This window comes from Pinus tabuliformis, chromosome 3_2 (genome assembly GCF_031772625.1).
Source record: "Pinus tabuliformis cultivar Carrire ecotype Pingquan chromosome 3_2, CPIR1, whole genome shotgun sequence".
NCBI lineage: Eukaryota > Viridiplantae > Streptophyta > Pinopsida > Pinales > Pinaceae > Pinus > Pinus tabuliformis.
The window spans coordinates 1,034,710,399-1,034,733,431 of NC_142302.1; the positions used below are offsets into that span (position 1 = coordinate 1,034,710,399).

Here is a 23,033-nt window from a genome sequence, read left to right on the forward strand (position 1 = left end):
GGTGTAAGATCGACATAAAATTTGTCCAATTTGGACATTGTAAAAATTTCACCCTCCTGGAAATTTCGCTCCATCATGGTTCCACCTGCAAATAAATTAATTAAAAATTGCCTCGGGTTTCCGTGTGCACTCCTCTGCTCCTCCATGTCTGCCCACACTAATGAAATGATGGGTTTATATCAGTGTTTGCGAGCGAATTAACCAATGATTCGGTTGTAGGCGGATTGGTAAGGAGGAGGTTGGGCGGTCAAACCTCGACCCCTCCATATTAAAATATAATCAGTTTTAAAAAACCCGCATTATATTTTTTTTGTGGGCATCGAGTCCACATTGGGTGGCCCGCCCCGTAACTCCCTGCAACACCTTGTATTAAACTGTTGGCGCATTAAACATTTGAGGGCGCATTGTTTTTGGTTTATTAATGGTGCACGGAGGTTTGAGTTGGTATGATGGTTCATGGGTTGTACATGGGGCCGCCGCAAGGTGGCGGGCCAGCCCACGTGGCTGGTGCAGGCTCGATACCTGCCAACCTCCTCATTTAATACGTATGGTATAGGGATGGTTAGGTGTGGGGTGGTGGGGGTGGTGGCCCACCACCTCCTATATATATATATATATATATATATATATATATATTTTGTTTCTATAGGAAATGAAAATTTGAAATTTCTCGAACATTGACCGAAGGAGTCAATTTAATGAGGTGACAATTTCGCCTGGAAGTTGTCCAGAATCCAGTGGCCAGATTTCTATGACATTGTGCCTTCCTTAAGCTTGCTAAGTCACCGGTCAACCCTGAACTTTGTCTGCCTCTAACTTTCGCATACAAGTTCAGCTTGACGAACCATTCACATCACCACGATCACAGCGATGAGATCCTCAACATGAACCTAATTCGAGCACAATCCAAACACTTTGAGTTTTGACCCTTCCTGAGTCCTCTGGGATTTCTGCCTATGTCTAGAGCCACCTGGATCATTCACTAGCTCCAACAACATAGCAAGTCCCGAGTGAACAAGGGGATACAATTATCCTTGAGGACAATTTGGGAATAGAGGTGTAAAACATAGCCTTTGATGAGCCACAACACAGAGTTATACAAGCACGTAGAGCGCACACCCTGGATGAGCATGCATCACTTGCGCACTTTGAAGAATGGGTGATTATGTCAGATGTACGAAGACATCCAGATTCCTTGGCCGATGCTACAAAGGTTTATGCCAAAGCCACGTGCTTGAGTGTTAAGTTCTTGTTAGCAGAAAATGAGTGCATGGCTAAGGAGTTGCAAGCAGCCAGGCAAAGAGAGGAACAATCGAAAGGATCCACCAAAGCAAAGATGAAGAAAGACATACTTGCTGAAGTATCGGCTCTTAAGACATTCACGCGGAGACTGTATGACAGGTTCATCGCTGTGCACAAGGAAGTTTTTGATCTACATGGTCATTAGCAGCGCTGCACCAAGATAGCTTGAACACTCACATATATAGATGTCGCAGTTGGTCATGTACAGACATGGACAATGAGGTACAAGGGAGACCCACTTCACTTGCACAAGATGACGAAGTCACAGGTAGAGTTGTACAAAGCATGCATTCAGAGTCTGATCCGAAAATATGAGGAACTCTCGCCGCTCATCACTAGTATTGAGGCTTTGTATGCATGGTTATATAGGAGTTTGGATCTCATAGTGAGAAATTATGGCACCCCATCGATTGGTACACTCACCGAGGCCAAAGAGAAGAACCAAGTCATACTAGCGCTTGATGCATACTTTGATCGTTTGATGCTCATGACCACCAACATAGATTTGCAAGTCAGCGCAGATAACACGCAGATGTACATTGTTGGTCCGACCTTGCTCAAGACTAAAATGCACATGTTACAGGATGATTTGGACAGAGGTTCCAAATCAATATATCCAGAAGCAATGGAGGCAAGAGTTTGTTTCCAGAAGGACATCATCAAAGAGTACGTAGACACCATTGCGCACTACCAAGAATGGCATTAGTTCGTCACCGAGGATCATGAAGAGGAGGTTGATGAGATGGTATTTCCACAACCATCCGAGTCTTAGTGTTGTCCTATTTGGCTGACTCAAGCCAATTTTGTCCCACATGGGTATATGTGGAAAATGTATCATTTTTGTAAACATGAAGTAAAGTGAAATTCCAAGTGTCATTAGTGGAATACAAATAGTCATATGTAATGTAAAGAATTATGTAATGAAGTTGAAGAGTCATGAGGGTAGTCCAAAAGTCACAAATGGGAATGTCATGGGTCACCCCACCCTTTTTTATAAATAGAACCTCATAATTCATAGAAGAGGCTTTTGGGAACCAAGATTTTGCTAGGCATTGCTTAGAGAGGGCTTGGAGAGTAATTTGATGAGCCTTGGTTTCTCCACAGTGTAGAGCGAGTGCATCTCTTTGTAGGAGCAAGCAATGTTGACTATAACGTTCCACTATTGGGGCTAGTGGCTATCATGGTTGTATGTATGGATGGAACTTTCACTTTATATAATATAACATAGCCAACACATTTCATGCATATGTTGTTATTGTAGTTTGACTATTCTGGTTACTTTAGCAATGTATGTAGTTTTAACTTACGCATTTGTGTATGGACTATTCCATATGTGATTGTATGTATCTTATTGAAGCATATTGTTGGTTTAACTCATAACTTTGGATTGTCGACTATTCTGCTTTCTAGCTTGTGATGTCATTCATCTCGTGTGTTCCTTTCAGGCTGTGTACTATTACATACTTCTAAGAGACACACTTCTTTCCCCCTTTGTGTGTTAGAACCTCCCCATGCATCTCTCTTGACTCGTTGCAAGGTCACACACTTGCTTCTGACAAGGATATGTTGTTTACCTCTACACGCTATCATATTCAAGACATATCTTTACTACCCACTGTGGGGACTCCTTCTCCAAATGGTTTGAGGTCTAGTTGTTTTGGGTAGAATCACCCTAGGGTCTTTGGTTGAGAACCCAAACAAAGAAGAGGGCATACAACATAAAGAGAAACACAAACAAGCAGTCCTAATACTTAAATAGTTAAAGTTGGTATAGAAGGTCTTACCTGTAGGTCCTATGTTTGAGGTCGTTCCAGTAGGCTTCAAACCCTCTACTTCTTCCTTGCGCTTTAAGACATGCAATTCATTCAAGGCAAAGAATATACACCAAAAATAATTGAAAGTGTGTTCATGATATCTAGGTTAGATCATATAAGTATGTAAGAAAATAAACATTAATGTGAGATTTTATAAGCAAATCATGACATAAATTAATGCATAAAGACCATAATCATTAAGAACAAGACATTGCCTCTTTATTGATGTAAGCTAAAGAAAATACGGAAGAACTAAAACCTGAGTCGTTCGCCGGCTCCAAGAGAAATAGTCCTCCGGATCCATCCTGCCTAGGCCTCAACAATCCTCCTCCATAAGTATACACAAGGATGTCATGAAAGGATGATGAACATCTCAAGAAGGAAACAGGGGTTTCCTATGACTTGGGAGTGCAAAAGGCACAAGGATATATTCAAACTTGATCATGGATGTAATCAACTATAATATCAATATTTAATCCTTTCTCCTCATTTATGCCTTCCCATGGAGATTTATTTATACTTCTCCAAATTAGTTTTTTTTTCCAGTTGGGAAATAGTTGGGCCACAGGCTATAGTAGGTAGGTATCCAGTAAAATGCATAAACCCCACCCGAATTAAGGGAGATTATATATTTTTTAATGTTTTAACACATATACGCGAGTTGGGTATAGGCTGACCCGCTGTATGTGCACTTTCGATAGGGCATAATCGCGTATGGGATTTAAAACATTGTTTTTTAGAAAATGGACCAAGTCTAGTAGCAAAGGGTCGCCCTAGGCCATATCATAGAATATAAAATCTACCAAGGGCGGTAGATGGTGCTATAATAGATTCCCCCTAATATATGAGGTCAGAAGGGGTACATGATGGCCAAAATATATTAAGTGTATATGAATAATCATGCGAGGACCTAAGAGGAGTTCACCAGATTTCAGCCTACCAAGCCAGTGGAAGAGATGTGAAAGAAAGTTGTTTACTGAGGTGGGCATACCCATGCTTATAGATAATAAAGCATGTCACATATAAAATACAAAAGCGGACCCAATATGTATACAAGTATAAAATAATTGAAAATACATAGTGGATCATCTGATCATATCAATAGAAGTACATGTCACAATCTCACATATAAAGAACTAATCAATGATGCTGAAGTAGAAAGTTGATCACTGAAGTCATAAAGCTGGTCGAAAAAGTACCAACTTAAATAGTGGAACAATGGTATTGTATGCAACTTTGGTGCGATCATATAGGATGTCGTTGTGATGAACTGCAATATATAAAGTAGATGGTGTCACTAGAAAAAAAAGGAGGAGCTGGAAAGTGAACCAAAAAATGTTGATGCAAACCCGAGGTCTTCACCAACCGTTGTGGTATATTTATACATAATGGGAATAAATAATCTGAAGTCGACCATGTGAGAAATCGTTTGATTATCGTTCATTGATGTATACCGTTAACAAACGTGAGACTACTCACCGATAATGATGATGAGAGCCAACATACCTAGTACAATCTAACAAGTGCGAATAAATGATCTGAAGTCGAACACTTGGAAGAATATATCAATCAAGAAACAATGATGTATTCCCACTGTTGATAGCGAAGAAATTTACCACTGATGAATGCAAACCCTAAGGTACTGCCAAATGGACTCTAGACCTTGTTCCCAGAGAAATGAGTTGAAGTCGATGGGAAAAGATCTACTGGAAGGAAGGCATTAAGGCATCCTTCATCAATCCAGTGCGAGTGTAACCCATAGGCCAATAATGTGGAAGGAATCGGATGAAGATAGATGTAGTAACCAAACCAAAGAATTTATTCAGTGTACACAAGATGTAGCTATCACACAACAGAAACCATTTGTACCAACCAATAATGAAAGCTAACGCAGAGGCGAGGAATCCACCAATGGGCTCAAATGGAAACCAAGGTACTACATGAATCCCAATGTGTGATACTGAAAGCTAATTTCGAACACAAGGGAAACCACTCAGTCAAATACCCATGATACTGATTGATGCTGAACACAAGGTCACCTATCAATGATGGAAATAAGTTCAAGGTGCAACTCTAGGTTTACTCTTAGAGAAATTTGTCGTAGTTGATAAGAGCAAGACCTGCCAGCAAGAAATGGAGACCTTCTCAAACTAGCATGAGAAAAGGACCAAATAGCTGATGTGATAGTGAACATGAATCTAAAAACCAGGGATGGTTAACTGAAAATAAGTCAAGAGACATTGCAGAAAGGCCGACTCAAGTTTACTTCCCTTGAACAAAAGCATGACTTAAATGTGACAATATGGTAGCATATGATAACTTTGTATAAGTTTGTCATGCAAGAGGCACAGAAAAACTCTCCATATGATTGGAAGAGATAACCAATAGGAGGAGTACTGACTCAATAATAAGGTTAAGGCTCTCCTAAGTCAAACTAAAGCCCATCCCAATGGAGGAAAGACTTAATTTTGAGTGCTTTTTTTAAGGGTGACACAACTGACTCTACTTGCCATCAATCATGGAAGTAATGTCCCGTTCCCGCTCTTTTTAGAATATTTAACTTTTTGTCTTTTTCATATTTAGAAACCCTGAAAAAGGAATAAAAGAATGCCTATAATACAGTGGAAAAGAACGAGTGTCGAAGTACAAATTTTTCTAGTTCCTGGGAGTGGAACATGCCTATGCTCAATGCAAGGTGACGAAACTTGTCAATGACACTCAAAGGAATGTTCTTTCCACAGGTATAAGGTGTCAAGTTGCAGAGGCTAAGTGATTTCAAGGTTGATTTTGCATAAAGGCATGGTCAAAAAGTGGCTTATACACGAGTCCAAGTGAAGCCGACTTAAGTCCAAAAGGTACAAATAGTCGACATGCAATGCAGTGGTACAACTCAACACAAAGGAGCCTCTAGGGTATAAAGCTAGAAAAATAGTGAAGAACTAAGAGAATGAAGCTTCAACGCACAAGTCATGGCAGGACTAAAGAGGACTCTCGAGGCTACGCAGTATAGCAGCATGAGCAACATATGCTAGTGAGAATCTAACTAAGATTCCCATGTAAAGGTTGCCTCTACCATTACGCCATGATTTTATAAGTTGGAAAGTGAAAATGGTTTAAGCAAAAACACAACATGGGGTCGAACCTACGGCCAAGATATCACAGTATGGAGGCTAGTATGCAAAATGCAATGGAAAATGATATCCCCTAACCTATATTCATGTGAAAAAATGATACCTGCCAATACAGGCCTATGGTCATGGAATCAAAGCAGTCTCTCAAAATCTCCAAAGTGTCTTGATAAATTACCCATCCCAACACTCCAAGCCATAAAGGTCACAAAGCTCATAAATTTTTGCAAAGAAAAAATGAACTTTTGAAAAAATTGATTTTTACATGTCAACCTATATAAAGACCTTTTGACTTACAATTTTTTCATTTGTAGTGTGAAAAAGTGAGTGAAGGAGCTCTGGAGAAAAAACTTAAGCAACCTCAATCCATCTGATTCATCTGTCAGTTCAGCCTTCAACTATCCATGTAATCTTCTAAATGATTCTTAGATAAATTTTATTGCTTTTAAAATGTCTTTTTCGAAAATTTCACCGTAGAAAAATAGTTTACAAAATTGTTCCCTGTGCGCATGTGGGTTGGACACGGCAAACTCGGGTGTAAAATGACCCTATACGTGACTGTGTATATGGCGAACTTGTGTGTGTGCAGTTTGAAAATTTAAAGCACGATTTCTAATGATCCAAAAACATTTGATTTGTAGGATGTTTATCACATGGAGAGAAAAGGAACATAGTGCAATTGATAATGAAGTGATGGATGATCAAATGGCATTAGATGACTTAAAAGGATGTGGTTTATTAAAGAATTTCAAGATGTGAAACATGAAGGCAAACACCAGATTACTACAAATGTTGATCCATTATTGGGATCCGGAAGAAGATGCTTTCATCATTGACCAAATGCCTCTAAGAATAGAAATAGAGGATGTCTATTTCATCACTAGTCTTTCCCAAAGAGGAGAGAAGGTCAATTCGATGGGAAGAACAAGAGGGAGCCTTAGTGTAGAGGATTATGTACACATCTACTGCCCAAGGAATACAGAGAAGATTGGAACTCAAATTCCAATTAAACATGTAGAGAGATTAGCCTTGATAATCCTTCTCTTTACCATTTCTAGAGTGAATGGGTCAGCCTCTCTACACCAAGCTTCTCGAGTTTCGATGAGTCTAGCAATAGAGTGTCTTACAATAGTTTTTGATTGGTGTACACCCCTCTTGACTAACATGAAAAAGAAACTTACATCCATCAGAAAAGGTCAAACAAAAAACTTCGGATATGGAACCATTTTGTGCTCCTTTTTCTTCGAGAGAGTACCAGGGCTTCGACCCAAGGTATTTTCCACCATTAGCAGCCCAAGGGATCCTCGAATGGGCAGATGGGCTGATCTGATGAAGAGACTAGGGGGTGGTGAGGTCCCTAGAAACACTTTTGATGATGAGTTCTTCTCCTAGTGGGAACAACAAGTCATAGCTGTTGAGGACTACCCCTACACTAGCATGGATTTCAGAGGAGACCCAAATCTGGTGTTGCCACCAGATGCAACGTGGGGAGCCATAGGTAAAAATGTTTTTGATTTTTGGAATGTTTTAAAAAAATTAGATTTTAAGTATAAATAAACTGGAAATATTTTTGATGAGACAAATACTTACAAAATTATTTTGATCATGACACAGATATTGGAATAGTAAGACCTATGGGTCTACCTAGGCACAGGCGTCATGGAAGAGATGCAGAGGGGGCTACAGCTAAGACTGAAAGGACCCTTCATGTTGTACAAAGAAACTTGGTGAGACTGACTCACTAGGTACCTATGGCAGCCATAGAAGACCTTCCGGAAGAGATGCAAAGGTGCATGGTAGGAGTGCCACGTGATTGGGTGCGACTGTTCCAATGGGTGGCAAATTCCATCATCTTCTTCCGTGATGCTCACCCTGAGAAGGACCCATAGATATAAACTTATGGATGATCAGATCTTTTGATTAGACATGATTATGGGCATAAGCCCTAATTTTGTAGGACGATTTTGTCCCAATTTTGTATATTATTTTGAACATAAAACTTCTATCTATGTACCGTAGTTTCACTATGATGATCATATATATATATATATATATATATATATATATATATATATATAGATGACTCTTCGATTATTTTTTATTTTTAATGTGATGAATGATTTATGTGCCAATCTAATGCTCGATTAGTGATAGAATCTGCAAATGAATTTTTTGATCATGGAATATGAATAAATGTGATATAAATAAATGATCTTTGTAATAAATGCACTCTCAGAAAATTGCAATATAAATAAGGATCTCTCACACAATAGATGTTTATTTGAGATACCACCAGTTGCGAATCCAAGTATACTACTAATGAATCAACACCAAGAGATATTTCCTCTGATAGTAAATTAATGACAATAGTATATTTGGAAACATTTTTTGAAGCACGACTGATACATACGCCTCTTGAAACCAACAATTGGTCGAATGGATAATAAATCACCCAAGCCACGAAAGCAAGGTTCCAGGTGTGTCTACTATCACCATCAGCGAACCTTAGATATATCAAATCGTCCATCAATACCTTCCAAAGAAAATCAAAACTATCGACATCACTACAAAACCGATTGATAGATATGCACAAATATACAACATTTACAACCAAGAAAATGCTAAGCTAAAGCCTACACAAAATACTTTTTAAGATAGAGCCCATTTCTGGGCTTCGCCAATTCGTTTCCCTCAAAATCAACCAAGTCATAAGCTCCCTTTTTCAAGACCTTTTTAACAAAGAAGGTACTGTACCACATAGATTTGAACTTGCCTGCCCCTAAGGTGTCTTTGTCTTGGTCATAAACCAAGACAAGGTCACCTTCAGATAAAACCCTAGGACGGACAACCTTATCATATTGAGCTTTTACTCTCTTTTTATGAGCTTCATTGATTATGGCTGCATCTCGACGCTGCTCATCAATATGTTCCAAATGAACGAGATGTTCCAAATGAACGAGGTGTTCTTCAATACTAGAAGTATCTCGAAGAAGTTCAACAGTTAATTTAAGGGAAGGAATTTCACATTCGGCAGGAAAAATTGATTCCAACCCATAAACTAGTTGAAAAGGAGTAAAACCTGTATCAGTCTTGACTGACATTCGGTATGCCCAAAGCTCCGGATATAACATAATGTGCCAATTATATCGAGCTTTGCTAATTGTCCTTTGCAGGATGATTTTTAGGGAATTCTTCATGGCTTCAACTTGCCCAATAGCCTGAGGATAATGAAGAGATGAATGCTCTTGTTGGAAACCCAACTTAAGAGCTAATTCATACATTGTCTGGTTCTGGAAATGACTGCCATTGTCGGTGAAAATCTCTTTGGGAATACCAAACCGGGAAATGACTTGGTTGAAGAGAAACATGGCATCTATTTCACCATCGTTCTTGAAAGTGGGCATAGCCTCATCCCACTTAATAAAGTAGTTGACAACTATGACGATATACTTATGATTTCCCGTCGAAGGGGGATTGCAAGTAGTAAAATCAATACCCCACTTCGTGAATGGACCGATGGTAATCACAAGAAAGAGCGGAGCTGGATGCACGCACATTTTTCATGTATAAACTTTTCAAGGGTGGCATCTCTTAACTTCTTCAAAACAAACCTTGAAGATCGAGGGCCAAAAGTAGCTTGCATGCAATTTTTTTTAGGTTGTTGCAAGCCCAGATAGATGACCACCACAAGCTCCACTATGGAAATCATTTAGCATAGACTCAGCTTCTTCTAAGGTTAAACAATGCCTAAGAATTGAATCAACCCCACGACAATATAAAGTGTCACCTATAATAATATAGCTTTTAGCCAAGTGACGTAACTTTCTACGTTCATCCTTCGAAAAAGTGAGAGGAAACTTCAAAGTCTGGAGATATATAATGATATCTCCATACCAAGGATCTTGCAAGGAAATAAGGAAAACATGTTCATTAGGAAAATATTCCTCATAAACTATTCCTTCCTCACAAGGAAACTCTGAGATCAATTCTACAAATACTAACGATTTCTTAGACTTGGCTAACATGAATTCGAGACCGAACTCTTGTAAAATGACAATCCATCTATTGTATTTTCTCCCAATCACTCGCCTGCTGAGAATAAATTGAAATAGATTGATAGCTACTAAGATGAAAGTTTTTCTAAGAAGAGTATATTTTCTAAGTCGATGGATAGCATGGAAATCTTCCAAAGCTAATTTCTCAATGGGAGAATATCGTAGTTCAGGGCCCACTAAGCCTCGGCTCAAATAATAGATTATGTGCTCAGTGAAAGCATCATCTTCTTGAACCAGAACCATACCAATAGTTAATTCAGCTACAATGAGATATCAAAGGAAGTCTATGCTATAATCAAGTGGACTCAATAAAGGAGCAGAGGTTAATGCTTTTTTCAAAGCTTCAAATGAGCATTGTGCAAAATCATCCCATAGAAATGGGACCCCTTTCTTGAGTAGTCTCATAAATCCTTTAGTAATATTGACATAATTAGTAATAAATATCCTTAAGAAATTGGATTTTCCTTGAAGACTTTGAAGTTGATGAATAGTGGACATGGGAGACAACTAAGGTATTGCCTCAACTTTGAAGGGATACTACACGAATCCCTTCAGTAGAAACAATGAATCCCTTCAACCGACTAGACGTGACAGTGAGAACACACTTATTTGGATTCAACCTGATTTTGTAGAAATGACAAAACTCAAAAATTAATCGAAGATGCTTGGGATGATCAATTCTCTTTCGAGAACGAGCAACTAAATCATCCAAGTAGGCTTCGATAATATGTTTTATATCATGGAAATAATATGACATGGTTCACTGAAAGGTATTTCCAGCATTCTTAAGTCGAAAAGGCATCTTCTTATATGAAAATGTACCCCAGGGACAAATAAAAGTTGTCTTATGTTGATCTTCTGGAAGAATAGTGATTTGATTATAACCGTAAAATCCATCCATAAAAGAGAAAATCTCATTACCTACACACTCACCGATAATCTGATCAATAAATGGTGTGGGGTAATTATCTTTAGAACAATCCTTATTCAAGTCCCCAAAGTAAATGCACACATGGATTGTTCCTTGCTTCTTGTCAACTAGGACTAGATTCGAGATCCACTCAGTTAAAGGAACGAGGTATATGAAACTCGCCTTAAGAAATTATTCAACCTCAGCTTTGATAGCTATTGCTTTCCTAGGGTTTACCGGTCGAAGCTTCTCGCGAATAGGTTTTTCATTTTCATATGTCGTGATATCATGTTGGGATATAGATGGATCTATCCCATGCATTTCCTCATAAGACCAAGCAAGCACGTCTCGAAACTCTTTAAAGAGATTGGTATAGATTCAAATTTATTCAGGGGAACAATAAGCTCCAATGATGACATTCTTGATGACGTTGGGATTCCTAGAGATGTTCACTGGAATAGTTTTTGAAATGACAAACATGTTACCTTCGGCCAAAAACTGCATTGGAGCCAAAGGATTTAAAACTACGTGAACATAAGTAGTAGATGAAGGACCGGAAAAGCTTGATTCCACTTCTCGCAAATCAGGGAGGAAATATGACCGATGATGCAAATCATCCCAGGACCTCTCAATACCCGTCATTTCTTCTAGAATTGATTCTTCAGATGGAAAAACAATGTCTAGGAAATCCATAGCAGAAGTTGAATCTAAAGTCTAGGCCGAAGCCACTCCCCCATCCAGTTCCTCTAGTGAAAAAGGGTTCCATGCATTAGCAAAGGGAGAAAAACTGTGAAATGAACTCATGGAGGAGTAAGGCATGTTCCCCCATTGGCCTAAAGAGAACTAATTCGTGGCTCCCAAGTTGTTAATAGCTGGATTAGTCCATCCTTGGAAAGAATTATAACCTTGAACTCTGGAAGGAAAGGGTATTGATCCTAGAGACTGGTTAGAATGTGGTATATGACCACTCCCAAAAGGGAAACCTTGAAAAGAAGCTTACCCACTCGTCATGGAAGTCATAGACGTGGAAGCAACAAATGGATAAGTTAAGGGAATCGAAGGAATTGCACTGGAAGGCATTCCAAGGGGGAAAGAACCAGTGTTGGAGGCAAAATCTTGGGTACCCCCACTCAAAGATAGAATGGATGTAGAGCCAAATATTGCAGTACTAGGAGTGATTGAAGGTATGTAAATTGTACCTCCTCCTTGCACTGAGAAAGGAGTATGTATAATAGTAGCACTCATAGTTGAAACCATGCTCCCAACAGTGGTCATCGAAGGAAAATACTGATATAGACCAGGGCTCGAAGGCCTATGGTTCAAGCTCCCGTTTTATAATAAAGCGTCTAGATAATCGGGAGAGAGAGGAGAAGAAGGAGTCTCAGGAGACTCAGGGAATTCTTCAACCTCTATAACATCTTTCGATTGGAAGAGGACTCTAGAAAGGACTGGAGTGTTCCTCTCCAAATCTTGACTTACACTAGGTCTATTCTATGAAACAATAGATAGGAAATCACCGAAAGAATTTATCCTATGCCTTCTGGAGGAAGGCTCTGCACTTGTAGGTGAAAGCACACGAAGCCCCCTAGACCGAAGAACTGGTCGATCAACCAATTTTAATTATTTAAGAGAACTAATTAAAGACTCAAAAAAATTTATAAATCTATGGCCAACTAGAAGCAAAGAGCACTCTCTAACAAATTCCCTAGAAGATACATCCAATCAAGCAACTTCCAAGTATCTCCATTTCGGGTGATGAGGACTGGACACCAAAATACAAGAAAGTGAAATCAAGGACCTTCCAAAGATAGTTTAGGATAATGATGACCCAAGCCTACTAGTGAAGGTGAAAAAAATAGTTACACTGAACCCTAGACAAAATACTTTGTTGGTGCAAGTACCCAAGCTTCACAAGGGTACCCTCCGAGAGTACTAATGAGCATGATGAAACGTCTACCTGAGGTGCCGCGGGATTCCCCTCTACAACGACCTTTGTGGTCCCTAGGAATAGCAACTATGGGCACCAGTTTGTATCAAAATCTGGGCGGAACAGTCTCAGGGCGAGATCCAACAAGTAGGAGAGGGGGTATCTCTCTTTCCTTGTCTTCACTCTCCCTCGTGCTTGACTCCCAGTAACGGAGCTTTCCCGGTCTTTCTAACAACACTGGATTTTACTCATTATTCAACATCTATGTTTAATAGTTTGAGTGGCCTTGGAGAGTTAACTCTCCACTCACCTATTCCAAGGGCCTAAAGAGCTAGATTTGTTGATGTAATTAACGACAAATCAAAAAATATTCTAGTTGTTTTTAATTAAGTGCTTGATTTTAAAAGGTTGTTCTATAGATCACGGGTAAAATGAGAGTGCAACTTTTTGTGTTTTGACGCAAAATAAATCAATAGAAACTCTGATATATGTAAATGCAGTTATTTTTCTTCGATGAAAATAGATTTCTATAAGGTTCTATGAATAAACCTGTAAAAGCGAATTTTTTTATTTTTTCAGAAAACACGCTCCACACACTCAAAATTTAACAAAAAGACTAAAATGCCTGCAATGAAAACTAAATTAATGCAAACTATAATGATGGTGCAAGATTCTATGGATGCTCATGTAAGCAAATGTGTTCCTTCACAAGATCAATAGGCGAACTTGGCTATAAGGAGTGCACAAATTCAATGACAAACTTCCCTCGAAACCAATCGAAAAAGTTCACAATTGCTCAAAAAAAAAATGAAGAAACCAAAAACAAAAACTGAAAAGAAAAAGAAATGCAAGAACGATGTTTTTGTCTTTTTGTTTTTTAAAGAACCCAAAGAACTTTTTTGAGAACACAAAGACTACTAAAATTCCAAGACAAAAACCAAGCAAAAAGAGTCCCAAAATTCGCAATTTATGCACATCATTAATATAATAAAAATTGAAATGAAAAAGGACAACAGACTTGCATAGATTGATCTGAACAAAAGTATAAAGGACTTTAGCAAACCAAAAGAACATCAAGAAAGACTTTTAAGATTGCCAAAGAGGCACTTAAAGACCATGAAAAATAAAATAGGTCAACCAAAAAAAGGAAAGGAAAGCAAAGCAATCTGAAAGTTGGGTTATAAATAAAACTACAAACAATTTCTTGTTCCACAAAGTTAGAACAATTAAGAACTTCTACAAGAAGCCTTGAACCCAAACCCCAAACTGAAACTTTACTAAAAAATAAAGCCCTAGGTTGACTAGGTTTTTCAATAGGGAGAAGATTAGAAACTGAAAACTTGCATGAAAGCAGAGCTTTACTAAGAGTGAATGACCAGAAAATAGAAAAAAACACCAAGCACCAATCTTAACTGGGTCCAATATTTTGAAAACTTTATTCAAAATAAGGTATACGTGACTTTGCAAAGACAAAGCAGCATGTATATGTGACTGAAACAAAGGAAAATCGCGTATATGCGTGTTTCTTTGAAGAAACTGGCGTGTATACGCTACTGTATCCTCTGAATAGCGTGTATATAAAGCTCAATAAAGAAAAACAAAAAATCTAGGCCTGATCCAAAATATCAGACTTGATGCCCAGGAATCAAACAAGTCACAGACACTGTATGTTGAAAATTGGAAACAAGAAATTGCTAAAAGTAGAAGTGCTAAAAATAGAACTGCTGAAAATAGCAGTTTGGGCATCAGTGCTAGATTGGGAAACAGGGAATGAAAAATGGAAGTGATAAAAATAGAAGTTCTATGTTTAGCAGTTCAAGTTGGATTCCTATTTTTAGACAGTCCCTGGTCTAAAATAGGAAGTAAAATTCAAATTTGGTCTTACCAGCAGTTTGAATATTAATTGAATAATTCTCCATGAGTTAATTAGTTGAGGAAAATCAAACTTGAAGTCTTTGTCAGAACATGCAATACTTTCTCCACTGATTGGGGAATGTGTCCTTGATTTGCTCCACTGATTGAGGAATTAAGGATGAGTTCTATATTGAGAGGATCAGTTGACTTAGTTTAACCTAGTCAAGTTCAATTAGATTAATTCAACAAGTTGTTAAATTAATGAGATATAGTTTGTTGATGCTTGCATGCATGTGACAACTGTTATTTTCAGATAACTGAGTATTCTCTCATGGATAACTGATGCATGGCAATTCAGACAGAGACCCAGTTGAGATCAGAGAAGGGACAATGTACTATCAGTTGGATGAATATTTTTCTTATAAAGGAAGTTCATCCATGATGAGGATTTATCTCCTTCAAGTTTGTGGAGTTAGATCAAAGGTTAGTGAGTGTGTGAAGAGGCCAATTCACATAGGTGGCAGCACTAGACCTCAAGGAAACTGCACAAGGAAATAGGAGGCTTGGAGGGCAAAGGAGAAGGTTTGTGAGAAGCCTTTGACTGTCTATGAGTAGCAGAGGGATTGTACTGAGAGCTGGATAGCTTCTGAGCTAAGGCTTTGTGTAATCTGGACTATATTTCCACTTCTATGATAATACAGAGATGGGGTTTTAGGCAGGTGCTTTCCCCGGGTAAATTCTTCTGTGTTATGTGTGATTGATTCCTTCTTATCAGTTATATGTATTATTATTGATGTTGCTCATTGTTGATTAAGCTTCTGCTAAATTGTTTGTAGAAGTAGTTCAATTGTTTTGCTTTAGTACATTACATTACCTGGTTGATCTACAGGTGGGAAATTTCTACATGGTATCAGAGCTAGCTGATTTGTAGAAAAAGTTCTACATGGTATCAGAGCACAGGTGATCAAGGAGAGAACAATATACTGAGAGGAGATTTCAAAGTTTTGAGTTTTGGGCTGAGAGTTTGCAGAGTAGATCTGAAAATTTTTGTACAAAATTTTAAGAAATAAATAGTAGATTTGGATTCCTTGCAGAAAAATACCTAAAATAAAAAAAATCGGCTGAATCGGAGTTTGGATGAGGGAGATATCGCTGATTTAAAATCAGCTCTTTTCCTAGAAAATTCCGTGACGGCAGGAAAGTGGAAATAGATTGGTGTGGTAGCCAAGAACCTGCATACACTTGAGGTACAAGATGCATGCAAAGCCTTGAGGAGCAAGGCAAAGGTTATATACTTGGTGACTGAGAGGGAGATTACATTACCTCTCAACATGCAACGCCAGAAGAAGTCTCAGACAATTGTGGAGGAGCCATGATTGGTGCAACAACTTCAGGAGGTTGTGGAGCAGCCACAACAGGGGAAGCTGAGAGGAGATCGAGTAGAGACATCTACTCATGCATAGACCTCCAGTAGGGGGAAAATTCGAGCCAGGGTGGCAGAGGGATCACATGCAGCCATACCTCCAGGTAGGAGGTGGGGCGATGTGGAGTGATCATCCCATGGAGGAGGGGCAGGATCCTTGAGGTACCCAACCTCTTGGATGAGACCTTGCTACGGGAGCCCCAATGTGGAGTAGCAGGAACTGACTGATTGGGTAGAGACAGATGCAGATGGAGCAGCAGAGAGAGCTACAGTGCAGGGAATCTCAGGACAGTGCAGAGCATGCATGCTGCAACAATGTGAGAGGCACAAGAGTGTTGCACTTTGCAGGGTAGCACAGATAAGGGTGTAACAGTGCGAGATGCATGGAGATGTTGCAGTAGCACAGAGGTCAGAGAGGGAGCACTTGTTAGCAGCAGGTAGAGCTTTAGCATCAGAGTATGTTTCTAGCCCAACAGAGTGGTCAGTTGGGAGTTTTTTTTGTTCCGAGAGTTGCTGGAGCAACCACACTTGGTAGATGTGTTGCATGCAGAACATTCTAGAGGTACAGGATCGGGTTCGAGAGGAAGCCTTTCTTGTTGAGAGGGAGTGTTGAAAATTGGCAACAAGAAATTGCTAAAAATAGAAGTGCTAAAAATAACACTGCTAAAAATAGCAGTTTTGGCATCAGTGCTGCATTGGGAAACAGGGAATGAAAAATGTAAGTGATAAAAATAGAAGTTCTGTTTTTAGCAGTTCAAGTTGGATTCCTATTTTTAGATAGTCCCTGGTCTAAAATAGGAAGTAAAATTCGAATTTGGTCTTACCAGTAGTTTGAATATTAATTAATTCTCCATGAGTTAATTAGTTAAGGAAAATCAAACTTGAAGTCTTTGTGAGAACATGCAATAATTTCTCCACTGATTGGGGAATGTGTCCTTGATTTGCTCCACTGATTGAGGAATTAAGGATGAGTTCTATATTGAGAGGATCAGTTGACTTAGTTTAACTTAGTCAAGTTTAGTTAGATTAATTTAACAAGTTGTTAAATTAATGAGATACAGTTTATTGATGCTTGCATGCATGTGACAACTGTTATTTTCAGATAACTGAGTATTCTCTCATGGATAATTGATGCATGGAAGTTCAGATAGAGACCTAGTTAAGATCAGAGAAGGGACAGTGTACTATCAATTGGATGAATATTTTTCTTATAGAGGAAACTCATCCATGATGAGGATTTATCTCCTTCAAGTTTGTGCAATTAGATCAGAGGTTACTGAGTGTGTGAAGAGGCCAATTCACACAGGTGGTAGCACTGGACCTCAAGGAAACTGCATAAGGAAATAGGAGGCTTGGAGGGCAGAGGAGAAGGTTTGTGAGAATCCTTTGACTGTCTATGAGCAGCAGAGGGATTGTACTGAGAGCTGGATAGCTTCCAAGCTAAAGCTTTGTGTAATCCAGACTATATTTCCACTTGTATGATAATACAGAGATGGGGTTTAAGGCAGGTGCTTTCCCTAGGTAAATTCTTCTTTGTTATGTGTGATTGATTCCTTCTTATCAGTTATATGTGTTCATATTGATGTTACTCCTGGTTGATTAAGCTTCTGCTAAATTGTTTGTAGAAGTAGATCAATTTTTTTGCTTTAGTACATTGCATTCCCAGGTTGATCTACAGGTGGGAAATTTCTACATGGTATCGGAGCTAGCTGATTTGTAGAAAAAGTTCTACATGGTATCAGAGCTAGCTAATTTGTAGAAAATTTCTACACAATTCTACACTGAAAAAGCAAGAAATCAATCAAACAGGCCTTGATCAAGAAGAAACAACCCAATCTAGGAAAAACAAGAATGTTTTCCCTAGTAAATTCGCCAATTTTGTTTTGGGTAGAATCACCCTAGGGTCTTGGGTTGAGAACCCCAACATAGTGGAGGGCATACAACATAAAGAGACACACAAACAAGTAGTCCTCATAGTTAAATAGTTAAGGTTGGTACAGAAGGTCTTACCCGTAGGTCCTACATTTGAGGTCGTTCCCATAGGGTTCAAACCCTCTGCTTCTTCCTTATGCTTTAAGACCTGCAATTCATTCAAGGCAAATCATATACACCAAAAATAATAGAAAGCATGTTCATGATATCAAGGTTAGATCATATAAGCATTAACGTGAGATTTTATAAGCAAATCATGACATAAATTAATGCATAAAGACCATAATCATCACAAACAGGACAATGCCTCTTTGTTAATGTAAGCTAAAGAAAATATGGAAGAAATACAACCTGAGTCATCCACCGCTCTAATAGAAATTGTCCTCCGCATCCATCCTGGCCAAACCTCAACAATCCTCCTCAATAAGTATACACAAGGATGTCATGAAGGGATGATGAACATCTCAAGAAGGAAACAGGGGTTTCCTATGACTTGGGAATGCAGAAGGCACATAGATATCTTCAAACTTGATCAGGGATGTAGTCAACTATACGATCAATATCTAATCCTTTCTCCTCCTTTAGGCCTTCCTATGGAGACGTATTTATACTTCTCCAAATTTGTTTTTTCATTTGGGAAACAGTTGGCCCATGGGCTATAGTAGGTGGGTATCCAGTCAAACCCATAAACCCCACCTGAATTAAGGGAGATTATATATATTTTTAATGTTTTAACACATATATGCAGGTTGGGTATAGGCTAACCCATGTGTACATGTGCTTTCGATAGGTCATAATCATGTATGGAATTTAAAACATTGTTTTTTAGAAAATGGACCAAGTTTGGCAGGGAATGGTTTCCCTAGGCCATATCATAGAGCATCAAATCTACCAAGGGTGGTAAATGGTGCTATAAAACTAGTTGGGACTTCTTACTAAAGAGATCCAGTGACATGTTGGCGGGTCCAACACCATCAATATAATGATAAACCCTGACTCAATAAACCAATCCGACCCATACACAAGAAATCCAAAACTTTGGCGGCATCTAAACATTGGTAGCAACATATGAACATTACATGGATTTATGAAACCATTACATCTCAACAACACTTCATCCTCTCCCACTCTCAACAATACATGGCTTTAAAGTCATAACAGATACAAGAAATCATGTGCACATGATAATCACATATCCTCACACTCTTGACCCTCGCAACTACCCAACAAGACAATATTATCAAGCTCTCACACCAAGAAACTCACCACACAGAAGCATACTATTCTCATTCATGCAACACATACTCTCCTTATGACAACAACAACATACATACTCTCAATACAAAACTATCTACTTTAATTTTCCTATGTACTTTTGATGCCATTCTATGAAACCAACTTAATATTCGTAGAGGCCATTGCTAGAGATGATGCAAAACCCTACAAAAATGTTCGTGAAAAAAAACAAACATGAACCTTCCCTAAGTATGTTGGGACTTCTCGTGTGGAAGCTATGTGAAGTAGACAAGATGCTTTACTACTTTACCCTAACAAAACTTCAGAGATTTATTACAACTCTAATACAATCACCAGCCCATGTTGATATACGCAGAACCCGAGACTCATTAATTAGAAGGCTTTTCTACTTGTGTATATAGTAAGAGTGTTGGCTTCGACGATGTAGACGTATCGAGTGACTGATCTAGGCTAACACAATTCTTTGTCATGTGCGCTCTAACCTCTACCATACACTATCCAAACACACTTTACATACACATAACCTCTAGCAAGGATCTCACTGCCATCACACCATCTTTAGTCACTCATTCTACAACATCAAAAAACACATTCTCTATCCATGTTCATTCTATAGGTAATGTTTTTAATTTCCAACCCTCTAATCGATACATAACACCATTATTTAAAATTGATTTTCCCAAATGATATATTTGGACCCCATCAACGACTAATTAACACACCAGATCCACCATTACCAAATAGTTAATGCATTCATTCAATCCATAATGATTTTGTGACCAGATCTGGTCAATGCGCGACTAAATCAACATAACCAAATCGATCCACTATATGAAGGACTAAATCAAACATTGAAAGTGTTTCACTCTTTAACTAGATCCATGCACATCCAACAACCAACACTCTCATGAATAGATCGATATTAAGGCAATCCACTCTCTTTTGGTGAAAACTCAACCATAACACCCAAATTAAACCAAATATTCATGGCATAACAACTAGATAATTAATTTGTTCACATTCTGATTAGATTAGATAGATAATGCACTCCACTACACTGTTGCACCAAATTGAAACTAGATCTAGTCAAGACAACAAGAACTAATCACCATTTTGAATAAGATCGAGTGCCAAAAATACCAAATCAAACTTTTATTGTTTTCCATCATGCCCTTGAAGATCAAATTTATTCATTGGATGATTTTCACAACATGAAAATAATATATCAAACATGCATCCCTCCCAATTTCCTTTGATCACTCTAGTTCAGATAAGAAATGAAGACATCACAAATGTTAAGTTAAATGGCCATCACATCTTCATCTTTTTTGTATGACCAAATTGTTCCTCAATAGAATCATCCCACAGGTGAATTCTTTATGCGGTGAAAAAATGTTCGTTTGATATGAATAAGACAAACTATGTACATATTTGAACTAATTCAATGCATTCAAGCATCCAACCTAAATGCCCACTCCCTCCAAACCTTGGCATAGTAAATTTCTAAACCAATTTCTCAACAATAACATTCAAAACCAATCCATGGACTTGTTCAATGCATATACATTCTATGTTCTTTTTTTCTTCAAATATCTAACCATTCCTTACATTGATTGCATTGCAGGTACAACATACTAGCATGGAAATATACCTATCTTTTATCCCACAAGTGCTCAAAACACACAGACTAAATCAACAACTTATTAATCTAGTTTCATTACACCTAGTTAGAGGATTTGGACCATATCCATTTATTGAAACACTTTTAAATTAGATCATGTCTTTTCACACTTGCTCATAGGGTCATAAAGGAGCACTCAAATAGAGATTGGGGCTTCACTTCAAGTATCAATTTGAGCCACATAAAAAATAATGATTACATCAATAATAGAGCCATTAGAGCACCTTTTGAGGACATGATAAAATGACATATTAAAACCAAGACAAAAAATTTACATTGAGACAATAAAATGATAAGAAAAACTTCATTTTCTTTGAGGAGCCCCTTGAACTCATGAACTTTATTTTAAATTCTCCCCCTAAGACCTAATTGGCTTCAAATATTCATTAAGGTCTCTTGGCGCTCCTTCCTCTCTCAAACCCTAATATGTTGCTTTTTGTTCTAAGGACTAGGCTTCTATACTTTCTTTTTAATCTTCTTTGATTAAGCTTCTCTTTTTTACTGGATCACAAAACGAAATTAGGCATCTTGCAATATTTGGTTAGATGGCCAAGATTGTCTCGTGTAAAACATTTTATGTGACCAAGGAATGGTGGAAAAGGCTCAAACCTTTTTTTGATCTGCATTATATTCTTTTTCTTCTTTGCATTAGTCCTGCATGCAACAGCCTTGTGCCTAAAAACATTTCATGAGTAATAAGTGGCCATAAAAGGAATTTTTATACTTGATGGTTGATGATGATCTTCCTTAATTGCTAGGTTGAGAAGGCTTCCTTTTTTGCTCCAACTTCAACTGCCTATTCGACTGATATAAATTGATCATTCTTTGTTTATGATCAACTACTATATGTCAAAAACTATGGAAAGTGAGGCACTTTATATCCTCTGATGATGAAGTGAATGATCTTCTAATTAATAATTATTTTCTTAACTCTCTTCTTGGATATTGATGTAATTGTTGGTCCCCTTTCTTGCTAGAGTCATTTTATTTGAAAGTCCTTTTGGATGTCGCCAGAGATCTAGATTCTCCTTCCACCTGATTGTTCTTCTTCTCTAAATTGTTTCTCATAGAAACAACCTCAACTTGTAATATTTCACAATCATTTTCCTTTTCTTTATACTATTTTCTCATTCCTTCTTCAATCATCCTTCCTTATTCTATTCGAGTTTTCAAACTAATAATTTCTTCTTTAAAAGCTTACTCTCTTTCTTCAGGTATTTGATGAAGCTTTTTTAGATCTCTATTTTTGCAGAGATCTTTTCTATTTCAGCTAATGCAGAGCTAAGTTGAGCTTGATATCTAGCCTATCTCTCTTCTTGAAAATCTACCACTTTGATGCTGGGAGAGAAAATGTCATTTGGTTGATCACTTTCCTTTTAAGGGGCCTTTTTCTTCTTCTTCCTTTTCTCCACCATTATTATTCGTTTCTCCTTCATGCAGGGCCTGCAACCTTTCCCAATTCTCCTTTGCAGACTTGAGATCCATGACTTTCTCAAGATCCAGATTATGAAGATTTTCATAAATTGTAAACCTAGCTTGGGTGTTCAATTGTTGGACTTGTTTTGTAGGGGGTTCTTCGTCATAACCATTCAACACTGCATTCCATACTTTAGATCCAAGTGCAGATACTTGGGATTTCACCTTCTCTCTCCATTCTTGAAAATTTGCAGGACTAGGCAAAAGCGCAATTTGATAACCCATGATTTTCCCATATCCACTTTCCATTGATTAAACCACAATAGAGGGCACC

At 38.1% G+C, this 23,033-nt stretch overlaps 1 pseudogene; it reads left to right on the forward strand.

Moving 5' to 3' along the window:
• The first annotated feature begins 1,555 nt into the window (after positions 1-1,555).
• The window catches only part of LOC149184126 (uncharacterized), a 55,214-nt pseudogene continuing 33,736 nt past the window's right edge, over positions 1,556-23,033 (forward strand).